The sequence below is a fragment of the Triticum dicoccoides genome, chromosome 2B (genome assembly GCF_002162155.2).
Source record: "Triticum dicoccoides isolate Atlit2015 ecotype Zavitan chromosome 2B, WEW_v2.0, whole genome shotgun sequence".
Taxonomy (NCBI): domain Eukaryota; kingdom Viridiplantae; phylum Streptophyta; class Magnoliopsida; order Poales; family Poaceae; genus Triticum; species Triticum dicoccoides.
In genome coordinates, this window is record NC_041383.1 from 318,081,865 (window position 1) to 318,095,603 (window position 13,739).

A 13,739-nucleotide genomic window follows, 5' to 3' on the forward strand; every position below is an offset into this window, starting at 1 on the left:
GGCTTCACCAGGGCGTCGAGGGGGAAGCGGCAAGCAGGAGGTGGCCGGGACGCGTGCCGGCGCGCTGCGGCCACACACCCTCGTGCCCACTGGCACGAGGTTGAGGATGACTGGCACATGGGCCTGGTGGGCTGGCTTCTCTGCTGGGCCAGGTAAGTAATAGGTACCCCCTCCTTCTCTGTTTCTATTTTAATTGTTGTTTTCTATTTATTTCAATCTGTTTTGATTTAGTTCAAGCACTAAACCATTTTTGTTTCTTCCAATAATTTTTGCAGGGACCGAAAGTAATATTCTAGAGCCCCTCACAAAATATCAGAATTATTGAAGCATTAAAAACATATATAACATATATTTGCTCCAACTCAAATACAATATGTGTTAATTCGAAAATCCAGAATGGCCTAGAAATATGTGCATCATTTTTGGCAGAGGTTTTCACCTTTACCAGAAATCATGAACATTTTCAGAGGGCATTTTGGGTTCATTGAAAAAGATTTTATTTTGACCCTAGTTGAATTGATTTAATGCTAGGGTTTGAGCATCCCCATTTCAATTTTAGGCAAAATTTAAACATGATGCAACACATGACTAGCTAGCTCAGAGCAAACCAGAAGCTAGGGATGTGACAGGCGGTTGGCATTTTTACTTCCTATAAGAAGGCAAAGGATTTTTATTTTCTATCCCACGCCTTCACATCTCCCCGGCCTTCCAATCTCCCAAGCTATCTACGCCCCCAAAGCTCCCGTTTTTCTCACCACCACCACACCTCCTTCGACGATGGACGGGTACGGCTCCAAAGGAAAGTGGGAGGCCTCCTCCGTGACAAAGGAGATGATCAAGAATCTCTGGAGTGCGAGGTACCTTGCGGCGAACATCAACCATAGGCTTCCCCCCAAAGATCAGGTTATCCCCACTCTAGAGCCCGACGAATGGGTCGTCTTCCTTTCCCACTTCCTTAGAGGGTTAGGCTGTCCACTCCACCTGTTCCTTCGCGGAGTCATGTACTACTAAGCGCTACATTTCCATGATCTAGACCTGAACTCTTTCCTTCACATCTCGGCGTTCATTGTCATGTGCGAGGCTCTCCTCCGTGTCCACCCACACTTAGGCTATGGCTCAAGGTCTTCAATGTGAAGCCGAAGGTGGTCGACTGGGAGCACGCGGACTGTGGCGGAGCCATGATCAGCAAGCTGCCGAACACCACCTAGCCCAAGGGGGCCTTTGTGGATACCTTGAAGATCTGGCAACAGGAGTGGTTCTACATCACAGAGCTGCGCCACACTAAGTGGGCGGCGATTCCAGAGTTCAGATCCGGTCCCCCCATGAGGCTTACCTCCTGGAACGTGAAGCGCCATGCCTGGGGGTCCCAGACGGAGGTGCAAGCGCTGCAAATGCGCATCACCGATGTGCTGGGGAAGAACGTTGGCCTAACCAACGTGAATCAAATTATGCTCGTCCGCCGCATTCTCTCCTGCGAGCGCCGGGATTCCCCCATGTGGGAAGTCTAGCCGGAGGAGCCGTGGACACTACAGCATTTATATCAAAGACATCAGCCTCAACGCCACGAATCTGGCTTCTCTGGTAAGTATCTAATATTTCTGAAGACATACTTAGTTCATATTCATATATTCGATTTATACCAAACTCATCAGCCCATCTTCTTATTACAGGCCTGGACTAAGAAGTCGGACCAGATCAAGAGCCCGGCTCCATTGCCTGAAGATCCAGTCACTCCTGCATTAGCGGAGATGCTGGTCCCGGCGCCTTATAAGGCGTCGGAGAATAAGGCCAAGAAGAATAGTAAGGGGCCCAAGAATGGGCCCTGCCATAAAGGGCCTCCAGAAACTGTGTCCGGAGAGACCGAGCCCGTCTCCTCCCATGAGGAAGACAAGTACGAAGAAGAGGAGGAGGAGGATGACGAGGAGGCGGAGAGCGAATCTCCCCTCAAGACAAGGAGGGGAAAAAGACAGCCTCCGAGAACCTGGAGGGGGCGAGGCCGAAGAAGGGGTGGGTGGTCCTCTCGAATAGTTCGGACTCGGGGTCTGAACATAGCCCGGAGAGGGTCCAAAGGGAGAAGCCCCTGGCCGAAACATAAGTGTCAGAAAATTACTCGTTCAATTATCACTTGAATATGCCTTTGTTATGCTCAACCCTTTTATGCTTTTCAGCCCATCGCGCGAGATCCCGGTTCCTTCCATTTTGGAAGGGAACTCTCTAACCCCTGGAGAGGCGGAGAATGACGGGCCATTTCGCGCATCCCCCCTACCATGGAGGACACCGAGGTGTCATCCCAAAGGCCATCTCCTGGCCGGGGAGGGCGGACGAGACCATCCAGAGGGCGCCCGAGGACAACACCTCGGACGCTGTAGAGCAGGGCATGGCGACCCCCATGACCATCGAGGGTGGGGGGCTTCAACACTCCGAGCATCCACTGAACACCGTCCCGGAGTCCAGTATGGCTCCGAGTTCGGACCAACATCCCCCTTCGAAAGAGGGGGGAGGAGCAGGAGCTTCATCGGCGGCCTCTGACACTATGAGGGAGGCACTACAACATGCCTCTATCATGGAGGAGCACCGCACCCAGGGTGCGGTCACGGAAAAGGTTCTGTCGGATTTAGGGATCTGCCAAACCTTGAGAGGTTCTAACTCTAGGGTGAGTGTGGAGATCTCAACCTACCCAGCCCGCCTACTCGCGATCCTCCTAAGCCTACCGCGTGGAGCTCAAAGAGACACAAAGACACATCAATTTATACTGGTTCGGGCCACCGTTGTGGTATAATACCCTAATCCAGTGTGGTGTGGTGGATTGCCTCGGAGTGCAGAACATGAACTAGTACAGTGGATGAACAAGCCTCAGAGGTGAGGTGTTCTTGGGCCGGTGTGGTGCATGCTAGTTCTAGTTGTTCTGATCTCATCCTATCTCCATGATGGTGGCTAGTCCTATTTATAGTGTCCTTGGTCCTCCTCCCAAATATATGAGTGGGAAGGGATGCCACAACAGCCGGATTTGAAAGGGGAAAAGTAGTACAGTCTATCCCGACAAAAGTAGTCTTTGCCTGCGAAAAGCCTCTGGTCATGACGCTGTGGTGGGCTCGTCGATGACCTCCGTCCTGCCGTCCTGGTGGTCTTGGTCTTGTTGCACCGGAATGGAAACCTTTGGCTGGTTCCTCGGGCCTCCGGGGCTGTGGCTTGCCTCGTTTGAACTGAAGAGGAAACCTGCGCTCTGCGCCCGCCTGGCGCCCGCTTGGCCTTGGTCGTCATGGCTCACGTCAGGTGAGCCTCGTGAGGTAGATTGCATAGAACTCTCCACCCCTCAGGAGCCAGCCTAAGGAGGCTGGTCCCTTAGGGGGTCTTGGTGTCTCCCACCTCGTGAGGCTTGGCCCCTTGAGAGGGTCTTGTGTTGTTGATGTTGGTGCTGGGCCGTACCAGGCAATCGATGATGACACGTGTGGGCCGCAGGCAGGCAGGGTTGGATACCCCCGAATCCAGGACGCCGACAGTAGCCCCCCGGCCTAAGGTGCGCTAGGACTTGGCTTACAGGCGAAGTCAAAGGGCAAGGGTGGAGCGACGCAGGCCCTAATCAGCCTGCGGCCTAGAAGACACGTGGCGGTTGATGGAATATGGGTGTCTACAATTCCCCATGCCGCCTTGATATCCGGTAGACCCAGCGGCCTCCTGTTGTCAGTGCAGCTCACCCTTCGCAAATTACTGTTCTTGGCTCTTGTTTCCTCCTTCCCAAACTTGCTGCCGCGTCCATAGATCCAGCACCGGCTCCTTGACCTCTTTTAGTTCTCGCCATCGCCCCCAAGCTAAGGAAAAAGTAGGGGAAGCCGCTCACCTCAGCCGGTCCCCCGCCAGGCCTAGAGCTAGCCCTTGGGAAGTCGACGATGATCAATGAGGAGGGGCTGGACAAGGTTCGCCTTGCGCTCGCTGCCGATTCCAATGAGGGGAGGACGACGTTTGTTCTTCCTGCGTCTTGGGGAACCAGAGAGATGAGCTTCACCGAGATCCCCATCTATCTTCATGATATCCTTGCTGGGCTGATTCCTCCTTTCTTCCCCTTCTTCAACATTGTGATGTCGCATTACCAGATCCATCTACTGCATCTGGATCCCCGCTCTGTCATCCGTCTTGCCGTCTTCGCCTTCCTCTAGGAGGCCATGGTAGGCATCACTCCCTCCGTGGCCTTGTTTCGCCATTTGTTCTTGCTTCGGTTGGTTGATGCCCGCCAATGCTCTAGGTGTGTGACCTTTGAAGCCGTGGCCGTGACCGCGAGTTCGGGGATTGACTTCGAGCTCTCGCCTGTCGTGAAGGGATACCGGAAGCAGTGGCTCCTTATGGACGCCCGCGCATTCAGCCCCCTGCTCTTCATTCTTGGGTCGCCGGCCTCGCCTAGCTCCTGCTGGTGCCATGAGAAGCTCTGCGACTGGCGTCTTGCTTTCATTTGGAAGATATTGGCGAGGCTCCAAGAACTGGAGGTAACGGCGCCAATGGTGGTGAAGGAATTCGTGAAGCAGCGCATTGCTCCCCTTCAGCGCCATTCTGGTCCGATGTGGGACTTCACAGGCGTTAGAGATTCGATGAGGCTACAGAAGCCATCGGTTGCTACTGATACCTTGGGAGTCATGTTCAAGATTCTGACCGGCGAGTCCGAGCCTGCTGACCTTCCGGGGGTGGCTGCCTTCTCTATCCGTGCTCGAACAAGGCGGCCTTTGCAGGGCAAATGCCTCTGTTTGACGAGTGGGGCTTGCTTCCCGAGGGCATTGACGGGCACCGCGAGAACCCTGTATTCATGGCTCCTGTCCTCATCGACCCTGCCGCGTGCGCCCCAAGTGTGGAGGCAGGGGGCGCGCGCCTCCATCAGCTGTCGAGACCTCCTCTAGAGGCCGAGCCCCGCTAGAGGCTCAGGAGGCCAAGGCTTCTAGGGCCGTGGAGGGAGCTGTCGCAGAACTAGTGCAACCCCAAGCTCTGGAGGCAGGGCTTCTGATGCCTGGTATGGTGGCTCCAGAGTGGCTGCTGACGGCAAGGAGCACACCTATGGCCCCGGAGTCGTGAGCCAGGAGGTCTCGCTGGCTGCCCCTGTCCGTGGGACCCCCGCTCTAGATACCACGCCGAGCGCTCCCCCTCCTGAGCATCGCCCGTCGGGGTCTGGTCGGCGCCGAGTGTGCCTTGAGTCGCTCGTGAAGAGGAAGAGGTACCCATGCCGCAATGATGGCACCCGTCAGCCGCTGCGGCCGAGGAGATATGTGGCTGCCAATGAGTAAGTACCTTTGCTCTTGTCCTCCTTGCGCGCCGCGCTTTCTCATGGTTGGGGTTTTGCAGGGACCCCACGAAGGTGAAACCTTGGGAGGCATGCATCTTCATGTACTCCAACTCAATGCATGCACGCAGCTCCCAACGCCCCGATCCTATGCAAGTCGTGGGACCAACTTCGGTTAACACGACGCCGCAAGGGTGCCCTGGAACCGGGCCCCATGCTCCCTCTCCCCACGACTCTGCCCGTGAGATAGAGGGTACACCGGTGATCCTTCCTCTTGTCATTGCCAGCAGGGGGTGTGCCCTGGGCAGCGTTCGTCTTCAAGCTATGGGGCTACACCTGCCAGCCCCCGGCCGACTACTGGCGAAGCACCCAGTGCCTCCCAAGCGGCCTTCGGGCCGGGGAAGGTCTTGGCGACGAGCTCGCGCTCGCTCGTGGGCGTAGGGCGGTGCGCTTCGGGCTCTTCGGTGAAGCGATGCATGCGATGGTCCATCTTGGCAGGGAGCTTGCCAACATCGACACCAGGCTTGAGGCAGACAACCGCCGCCTAGAGGATGAGTGGCAGCGGCTAAAGGTCGCCATCAACCTTGGGAAGCTTCAGCGTGACGAAGCTGAAGCGCGAGCGGTAGCCTCGCTTGCGGCTTCCTGCGAAGCTTGCGCCCGTTCCATGGAAGAGGCCGTGGCAGCCAACCGCGGCCGCGAGGCGGCTAAAGAGCGGGAGCGAGATCTCCTGTCTTCAAATGCGGCTCTGCAACACGAACTCGAGGAGCGTCGCACCCTGCTTGCCTCCTCACCAGGCGAGGTGGCCCTTGCCAAGGCGGAGCTCTTGAGACGCCACAAAGATTTGACGCTGGAGACCGTGGAACATAGCTTGGCGTTAGAGAGGCTGGAGGTGAGGGAGCGACAGGCCGCCATGGCTGAGGACGTCGTCGCCGCCCAAGAGGCTCAGGTCCAGCTGGAGGTGGAGGAGAGGGTGGTGAAGGTGTGTGTTGAGTTGACCGGGAGGCACCAACAGATGTATCCTCACCGTCTTTTGATGTAATATATGGCATGCTTAGATGTAAGTTTGAACTGTTTATCATATCAGCAGGGCTTGTTTGATGATTCTTTGTGTTAGTAGGCTAGCTACTGTGCGAGCTATAGTACTTGCAAAACACTCACCAAAGAGAAACGTTGGGGATGATGTGCTCGTGGTACACTTATACTTATCCCTCGCTCCAAAAATTGTAGGCTTAGCGATCGATCAGACAATACTCGACACGGATACATTCAGGCCTCATTTGGTTCATAGGGTAGGAAAATCATAGAAAAAGTACAGAGAACATGCAACACAAAATCATAGCAGTGCAGTGACGTACAACCTCCGTTCCAAAATAGATGACCTAGGCGGGCTAGTTTGGCCTAGTGAGTTTTAGTGATATGACGTGGTACAACGCCGTCCAGTCTTCGCGTGTGGTAGCAGTATTGCGGGTACATTAAGTTTTCTTGAAGAAGCGGAATTCAACAAAGTCATGATGGTTCCTTCGTCCGAACAACTTATAGTGGGAAAGGTTGGGCCTGCGATACGACCGGGGTAGGCGAGGATAATTTTGTGCATGTCAGGTGGACCAGGATGGTCGACGTCCCGTATTCTTTCCGATATAGAGGACGAGCAACGAGTATTCATTGTTAATTTTTGATGAAAGCAATTGTCTCCACTTTTACGACGGAGGAGTGTGAAACATGGCAGCCCAGTGAACTTCGCATGTGCACCACTCCCTCCTTCCTCATATAATGCCCAGGTTACAGCTTTTTCTCACTTTCTCTCTATCTATTTCCTCTCAAATGTTTCTTACCTTTCTTTTTCTAAGACACAATTGTTTTCTATGCCTTTTTTTAGAATTATTTTTTATACCTAGGAGCACGTGTAGAGACGGGCTCTTGCAAAGCCCACTCCTTGACTTTGTCAATGCCTCTCTCCGTTCCACATAAGGAGTACTACTTGCTATGCATGCATGCGGCGGGCAGCTGGCGTCTTGAGGGCCCAGGGCGGTGAGAGCCGGATCCGGAAGCGGTCTGGACTCCAGCATGGCCCACCTCACATTATCACCATATATTTCTTGGAGTCCGTGCGCGACGGGCGGGCGATCTCTTCTCCCTCCTCCGTTTCTCTCTTCTCAGCCGACGCCCGTCGAGTGATTAGATTTCGGCTATCGACGGTTTATTCAATTACGGTGCCAATGTGTGTCCCCTCTGGTGAGCGGCGTTCGAGCTGGACTATCGGGGGTGCGACGCGTAAGAGTCGTAAGTGTGCCGCCTTTTCCTTTAGAACTTGCGAAGCGTAACATTTTCACACGATCGATCGATAGAAATCCAGAACAAAATGGCGAGGGTGGTGCTTTCCCGCTCGTTAGGTGGGCTAGTTCGAGTGATATGACGTGCTACAGTGCCATCCAATTGCTCCATTTTTATGTAAGCAAGAGTTTACACTCTTACGAGGGAGGAGTGCGAACACCACGGATCTGATTTTGATCGAGGGATAACTGTTCCCTGCCAAATAATGGAGGACTGTTAGCGATTATAGCATGATAGTTAGGCCATCTCCAGCGCTGGCCCAAAAATTTACACCGACATCTGTCCAAGGACAATGATGGATGCCATCTGATGTTGCCCGCATACCTTTCGACAACTATATGAACTAACCGGACGAAATTCGTGCAAACAAAGCAAATTTCAAATTAGCCGGATGAAATTCATTACATTTCGAAAACTTTTCCTACAAACTGGATGAAATTCATTACATATTTCACACAAACCGTACTAAAACCTACTATAAACCTAATCTAAACGATCGCCGGCGCCCGACCATGTCCGGCCATGAACCCGAGAAAGCCGGCCATTGCCTTTGCCTCCTCCTCATCCTCCTCGATAACCTCCTCCTCCGAAGTACAAGGTTCAGAAGATTTCCACCTCCACGTCGCCGTCAAGCGGTTAATCGGCTGCCGATGTTTACCCCACCAAGCTTAGCGTCGACTGAGTGGAGTAGCGGTGGCCTTCCCGAGACCAGAGCGGCGGTGACCTACCGTGTACTACTCTTCCTCGCTGCCGGCTGCGCCCGCGCCCGCGCTGGCTTCGTGGTCGTGGCGGCAGAGGGCGGCCGGGGAGGGTGCCGGCAATCTCCTTCGTTTGCTCCTGTGATAGTACGTCAAAGAGAGCTTTGGAGCGCGCCCAGAATGGAGCCGCCAATGTCCCTTGTCTGCTCCTGCGACTATACGTCCAAGAGAGCTTTGGAGCGCCAGGAGGCCATGGTTGGAGTGGTGCCGAGAGAAGGAAGGGACCGGAGGAGAATAAGTGTGGGTCTTTGGCTATGGCTGGGAGCCGGGGCTCAAGTTAATATAGCGGGCGAATGGCAATGAGCCGCGGAAGATGGATGGACCACTGGCGCTGGAGTAGGTTCTTCGGGCATGAATGCGGACGCCGCTTCAGTGACTTAACTGCAGATGCGTTGGGTTACTGACATGTGGTCCCAATAGGCATCTAGCCCGCATGTCAGTGACACACCAATTGCACCTGCAGTTAAGTCCGGTGAATGCGGCATTGACATTCCGGAGAGACGGTGACCGTTTTAGGGGGGAAGCGCACGCTAGCGATGGAAGGGGTTTCGGTGTGCAGTGGCACTAAGATCGGTCGCTCACGATAGTTCATACTCCGTACCATACTACCATAGTACCCTCTCTAGCTAGGTTGTTTTATAGATTGTCGTTGTGATGGACGATATACATGAGCAAGGCGGTCCGAGTATGACCGTTGGTGTTGAGCCAGGTGAATACATGCTTGGCGTTCGCGTAGGCCTCCATCAAACGTCTAAACAGTAATGTCAGGCACCGCCGGGGCGCGCAGGTGATGGGCTCGCCATTTGCGTTGCGCCATGAGCAGGACTTTGATTTAGAGGGCGACGTGCATGCATTAGCATGCTTTGACAGCATGAGCATGAGTGTCTAACATGAAGTATTTCATTTTCATTTGGCTGACGAGGGTGCGTTGCAGCGACGAGTCCGTGGTTTGATTCCCCACATACGCATAATTTTGGTTTTTACAGTATTTCTTTCTCCATTGAAAGGGAGGCCTGCATAGATAGATAAAGAACACGAGCTGATGAGGCGCATCCAGACTGTTTGACTGGTCAACCAGACAAATATGGAGCTATACGCTGAGCCAGTGACCATATAATCACCATATCTCGTATACATTGATCAAAGTGGGCTATCAAGACAAGTTCGATGACCGTCAATGCATTTTACTTGGTAATAAATGACCAGGATTGAAGGGGAATCCAAATTTGCTTTGTCTTATGTCATTGAGCTCTTGACAAACCAATGCACTATATGGTTGTCCGGCCACTCCTCCCCAGAGCTCTCACCAAGCGTCGTTCATGCTACCGTGCCGCACACTAACCGGTAATGCAGCAATAGCATCATGCCGCGCCGAGTTCCTCGCTGCCCACGCCCGCACACAAAATGGTAGGGAAGTGATGGCATCCCGCCGTGCCGAGTTCATCACCGCTCGCGACCTCACAACTATGTGGGAGGAATTTGAAGATGCCAAGGCCGAATGGGCGGTAGAGCAAGAGGCGGCCAAAGCCGCACAGTGGGAGCGGAAAAGTCAGAAAGCACTCAAGAAAAGAGAGGCCCGCCGCCGCAAGAAAGAAAAGGACGCACGCGCTGCTGCGGAGAGGTCGGTGGAGATCCAAGCACGGTGGGGTGTCGCCAACAAAGCCAGGAAGGAGAACAACGGCGTCTGGGTAGCATGTGAGAAGTAGTAGTACTAGTAGTTAGTGTGTGTGTCTGTGTCTGAGTACGAGCATGTACCAGTACTACTAGTTACTACTGTAGTTTTTAGAGCAAATTACCAGTACATTAGCCTACACTAAATGGAAAAATTCCTATCCTATGCATCAAATGGTATCTCTTTCTCTATAGGAATTGAGATGCATGTCATCTCACTTCCTATGATTTTCATATTCCTCTAAAATTCCTATCCTATGAACGAAAGGACGCCTCTGTTGGCGTAACTACTATAGCTAGCAGTACTGCTGGTACAGTAGTTTTCTTCAAGAAGCGGAATTCAACAAAGTCATGATGGTTCCTTCGTCCGAGCAACTTCAAAGTGGGAAGTGGGCCCGTGATTTGACGACTCATTAGTCATTGTTACTGCGGCGCGACGACCTGGGTGGCTCTTCCTTGGAGTTCTGCGTGCATGGCAAGTGGACCAGGATGGTCGATGTCCCACATGTTGGTGAACGGAAGTATTCTTTCTGATATCGAGGAGCAAGGAAACTGCGTGGTATAGTATCACTGCTGATTGGTTCGCAAAAAAATAGTATCACTGCTGATTTATAGTTATCTTTTATTTCTGATGAATGCTAGCGTTCCAACTCTTACGACGAAGGGTGCCAAACACGGCACGTGCTAGATGTCCCACACGTCAGCGAAAGGAGTGGTACATGAACAGCTTGGTAGATCCCAGCGTAAAAAACAGTGTGGTAGAGCGTATACACTTCTTCCACTTCTGGGTCGGAGACCACACGTAGTATTACTTAGTGGTACGAATAATACAAAGTGCGACCTAGAGAGAAAGACGCGTCTAGTTGGAAGGTCTCGGGGCATACACGTAAACAAATATAAAATTTAATATGTGCCTCCAACTAATATAGTAGTAGTAGAGTACTTAGGCACGTACTACATAACATCACCGTGCATTGCACGTACAACATTTTGTGGTAGTACGTAGTAAGAGACAAATGCCGCCCAAGAGTTCCCTTCTCGACCTACTTTTGGGTGTTTGGTAGAGTGTATGGAGGGTGCATGAGTCCACACTAGTTTAGCACAAATACACTAGAAGCATGCATGAAGAGAGAATGCATGAAGAGAGAATGCATGAAGAGGGATGTTGAGTTGAGCGTGCATGAAGAGGGAACAACTATGCTGAGACGAGAACGCAACCAAACACACCCTATATGCCATGCATGTTCATACCATTTGTGCCTTTCAACTTCACTTACTGCGCTACATTACTCAGGTTCGTACGTCCACTCCTGGGTACATGTCCGTCTCGTAGTTCCAGTCCCACGTGTTCTTCGTATAGATGGAACGATCCTTGCATAACACGTGTACCTTGATGCTAGATGCCTCGCGTGTTGGCAAAGGGATGAACAAAGCTCACGTGTTGGCAAAATAAAGTGGAAGAACATAGATTCCGGATGATCGAGAAGGAGCAAGGAACCTCGTGGTGGAGCGTATACAGTCATAATATTTAATATTATTCAGCGATATAAAATTAACCAATCATCTCCAGAGTTGACTGGAAGAGTACGAAACACGGCAGCCTAGTGTAGTTACATCATACTAGTACATGACTAACCCACGCTATCACCATATTTCTTGGCTTCCGTGCGACACCTATCTCTAGTAATCCAACAACATGTATCGCTTCTCCCTCCTCATGTCTATCAAAGTGCGGTGGGATGGCGTTTTTGCCGTCTATTGAGGTCGGTTAACTCATCACATGTTAGCGACATGCCAACAGCATTCTAAAAAAATTCCTTTCACGTTCTGTTTTCAAAAAGAAAAAAATCCTTTCACGTACGAATTTGCCTGTATGCTTTGAGCAACTTGCATGTCCTATACTGGTCCTGTTTGATACTCTAACTTAGCTAGAGGTTAGACTAACTCAAGACTAACCCTGAACTAACTGTAGCCCAAGAAGTTTTTGGGTGAAATGGTTAGATTAACAATAAATGCACTTGATGGAGAGAGAAAAGTGATTTTTTAGTGGTCCCAATGAGAACTCTCTCCAGTTATCAACCCTTGGGTGGGATATTTTTTTTGGTGGGTTCGGTGCAACTTGCTCCAATTTAAACCCTCATACTTGGATACTTTACGGCTATTTGAGCCTCAACTAGCTCAAACTAACTCTAACCCATTGATCCAAATAGGGCCTATGGCCAGTCTCGACACGGAGCAGTCGCGTGCACCGGGAAGCGGTGCTCTCTCGGCCGTCGCGCCACTTCAAAGCCGGCGCCAGTGAGAGGTCGCCTCCGGTCTGGCCGGGCATTAATGCGGCACTGACGCTCCAGGGCGACACTGACCGTTTCACGTGGTAAGCGTGTGCTAGCAAGGGTGTATAGGTTTTGAACCGTTTCAGGTGTAGTACTGGTAGTTTGCAAAACTACTCAATTATTGCACTCAGTTTCCTAAGAAATTGTGGTAAAAAACGTTACTCCACAGCCCGCTTCCCTTCTTCTTCCTCTTCCACCGCCCGCGCACGTCCGCGGGAAGCGACCGGTCAACCCTTATATAGGAGGGCTAGCACAAAAAGATGCATGCATGACCACTAAAATTTCCATATTAAAGCGCCGCTCTGGCGGGAGTATGGCGTATGTTGTTACCTTCGGCTGGGTCATGGCTACCGGGTGACGGTGACCAGAGAAGAGGCGGCGGGAGGGGGATGAATGCAGCTACTATTTGGGTTCGCCTTCCGGCTTAAATAAATGCGTAGCATCACGTGTACACCCGGGTGCACAAATTGTAACATATGGGTCCGCTTAAGTGGGCGTCACGTAACTTGTGTGTGTGTGAGAGAGATTCTGAGAGACAGAGCGCGTGTGTGCGACTCTACTCTTCGGACATGTACTCAACCTTTTGCATCGAGATATAAGTATAATGGTATTTACTTTAGCTAGTGATTTACGTGGCCATGTTAACATGGTTGTGTCAAAAAAATGTCACTTCCTGCTCGTGATTTGCGTTATATAATTACAAGCAAGATTCTCGTGCATTGCACGGAACATTAATATGCATTTTTTTACAAAACACCTGTTGTGATTGACCCATGCAGGAGTAATCCCATGTGTAAAAACTAATGATATCTCGAGAATTTTATCGGAAAACTGGTATCTCAAGAAGGTCATCAAAAAAATGAAAGATGAGAGATAAGGCGAGGAGGAGTGGAGCGTGGTGCGGAATGGTGGTTGGAATGGGCAAAGGCATGGGGATGGACGGCGCCGGCAGGCGTCAGTGACCACCATGCATGCTAGATTGTTCCAGAGACTTATTCCTTTTTTAGTTGCTGAGCAATGAGGTTTTTGGAGATAATGATGTGGAGAGAGGTGCAGGTATCTTTTGTAAAATTATCATAGTTTGCTTTCTATCTGCCAGATATAGATCATACGGTTTGTATTACAAGATGATAGGCACACCATCATCGCCAACTCATTTTTTTATAAGGGTACAGATGATAAGTTTGCTGACTACTAAAGTAAAGTGGAATTTGTCCATGTTATGCAAGTAAATAAAGGTGATTGTTTATCATACGGGTAAGGTTGGATGAACGGTGGTAGGAACAAATACTCCGTCTAGAGCATGTGTGTGTGAGATGAAGTCTTAGTGTGTGTGTGTGTGTGGGGTGTGTGTGTGTGTGAGTGTGTGTGTGTGTGTTTGTGTGT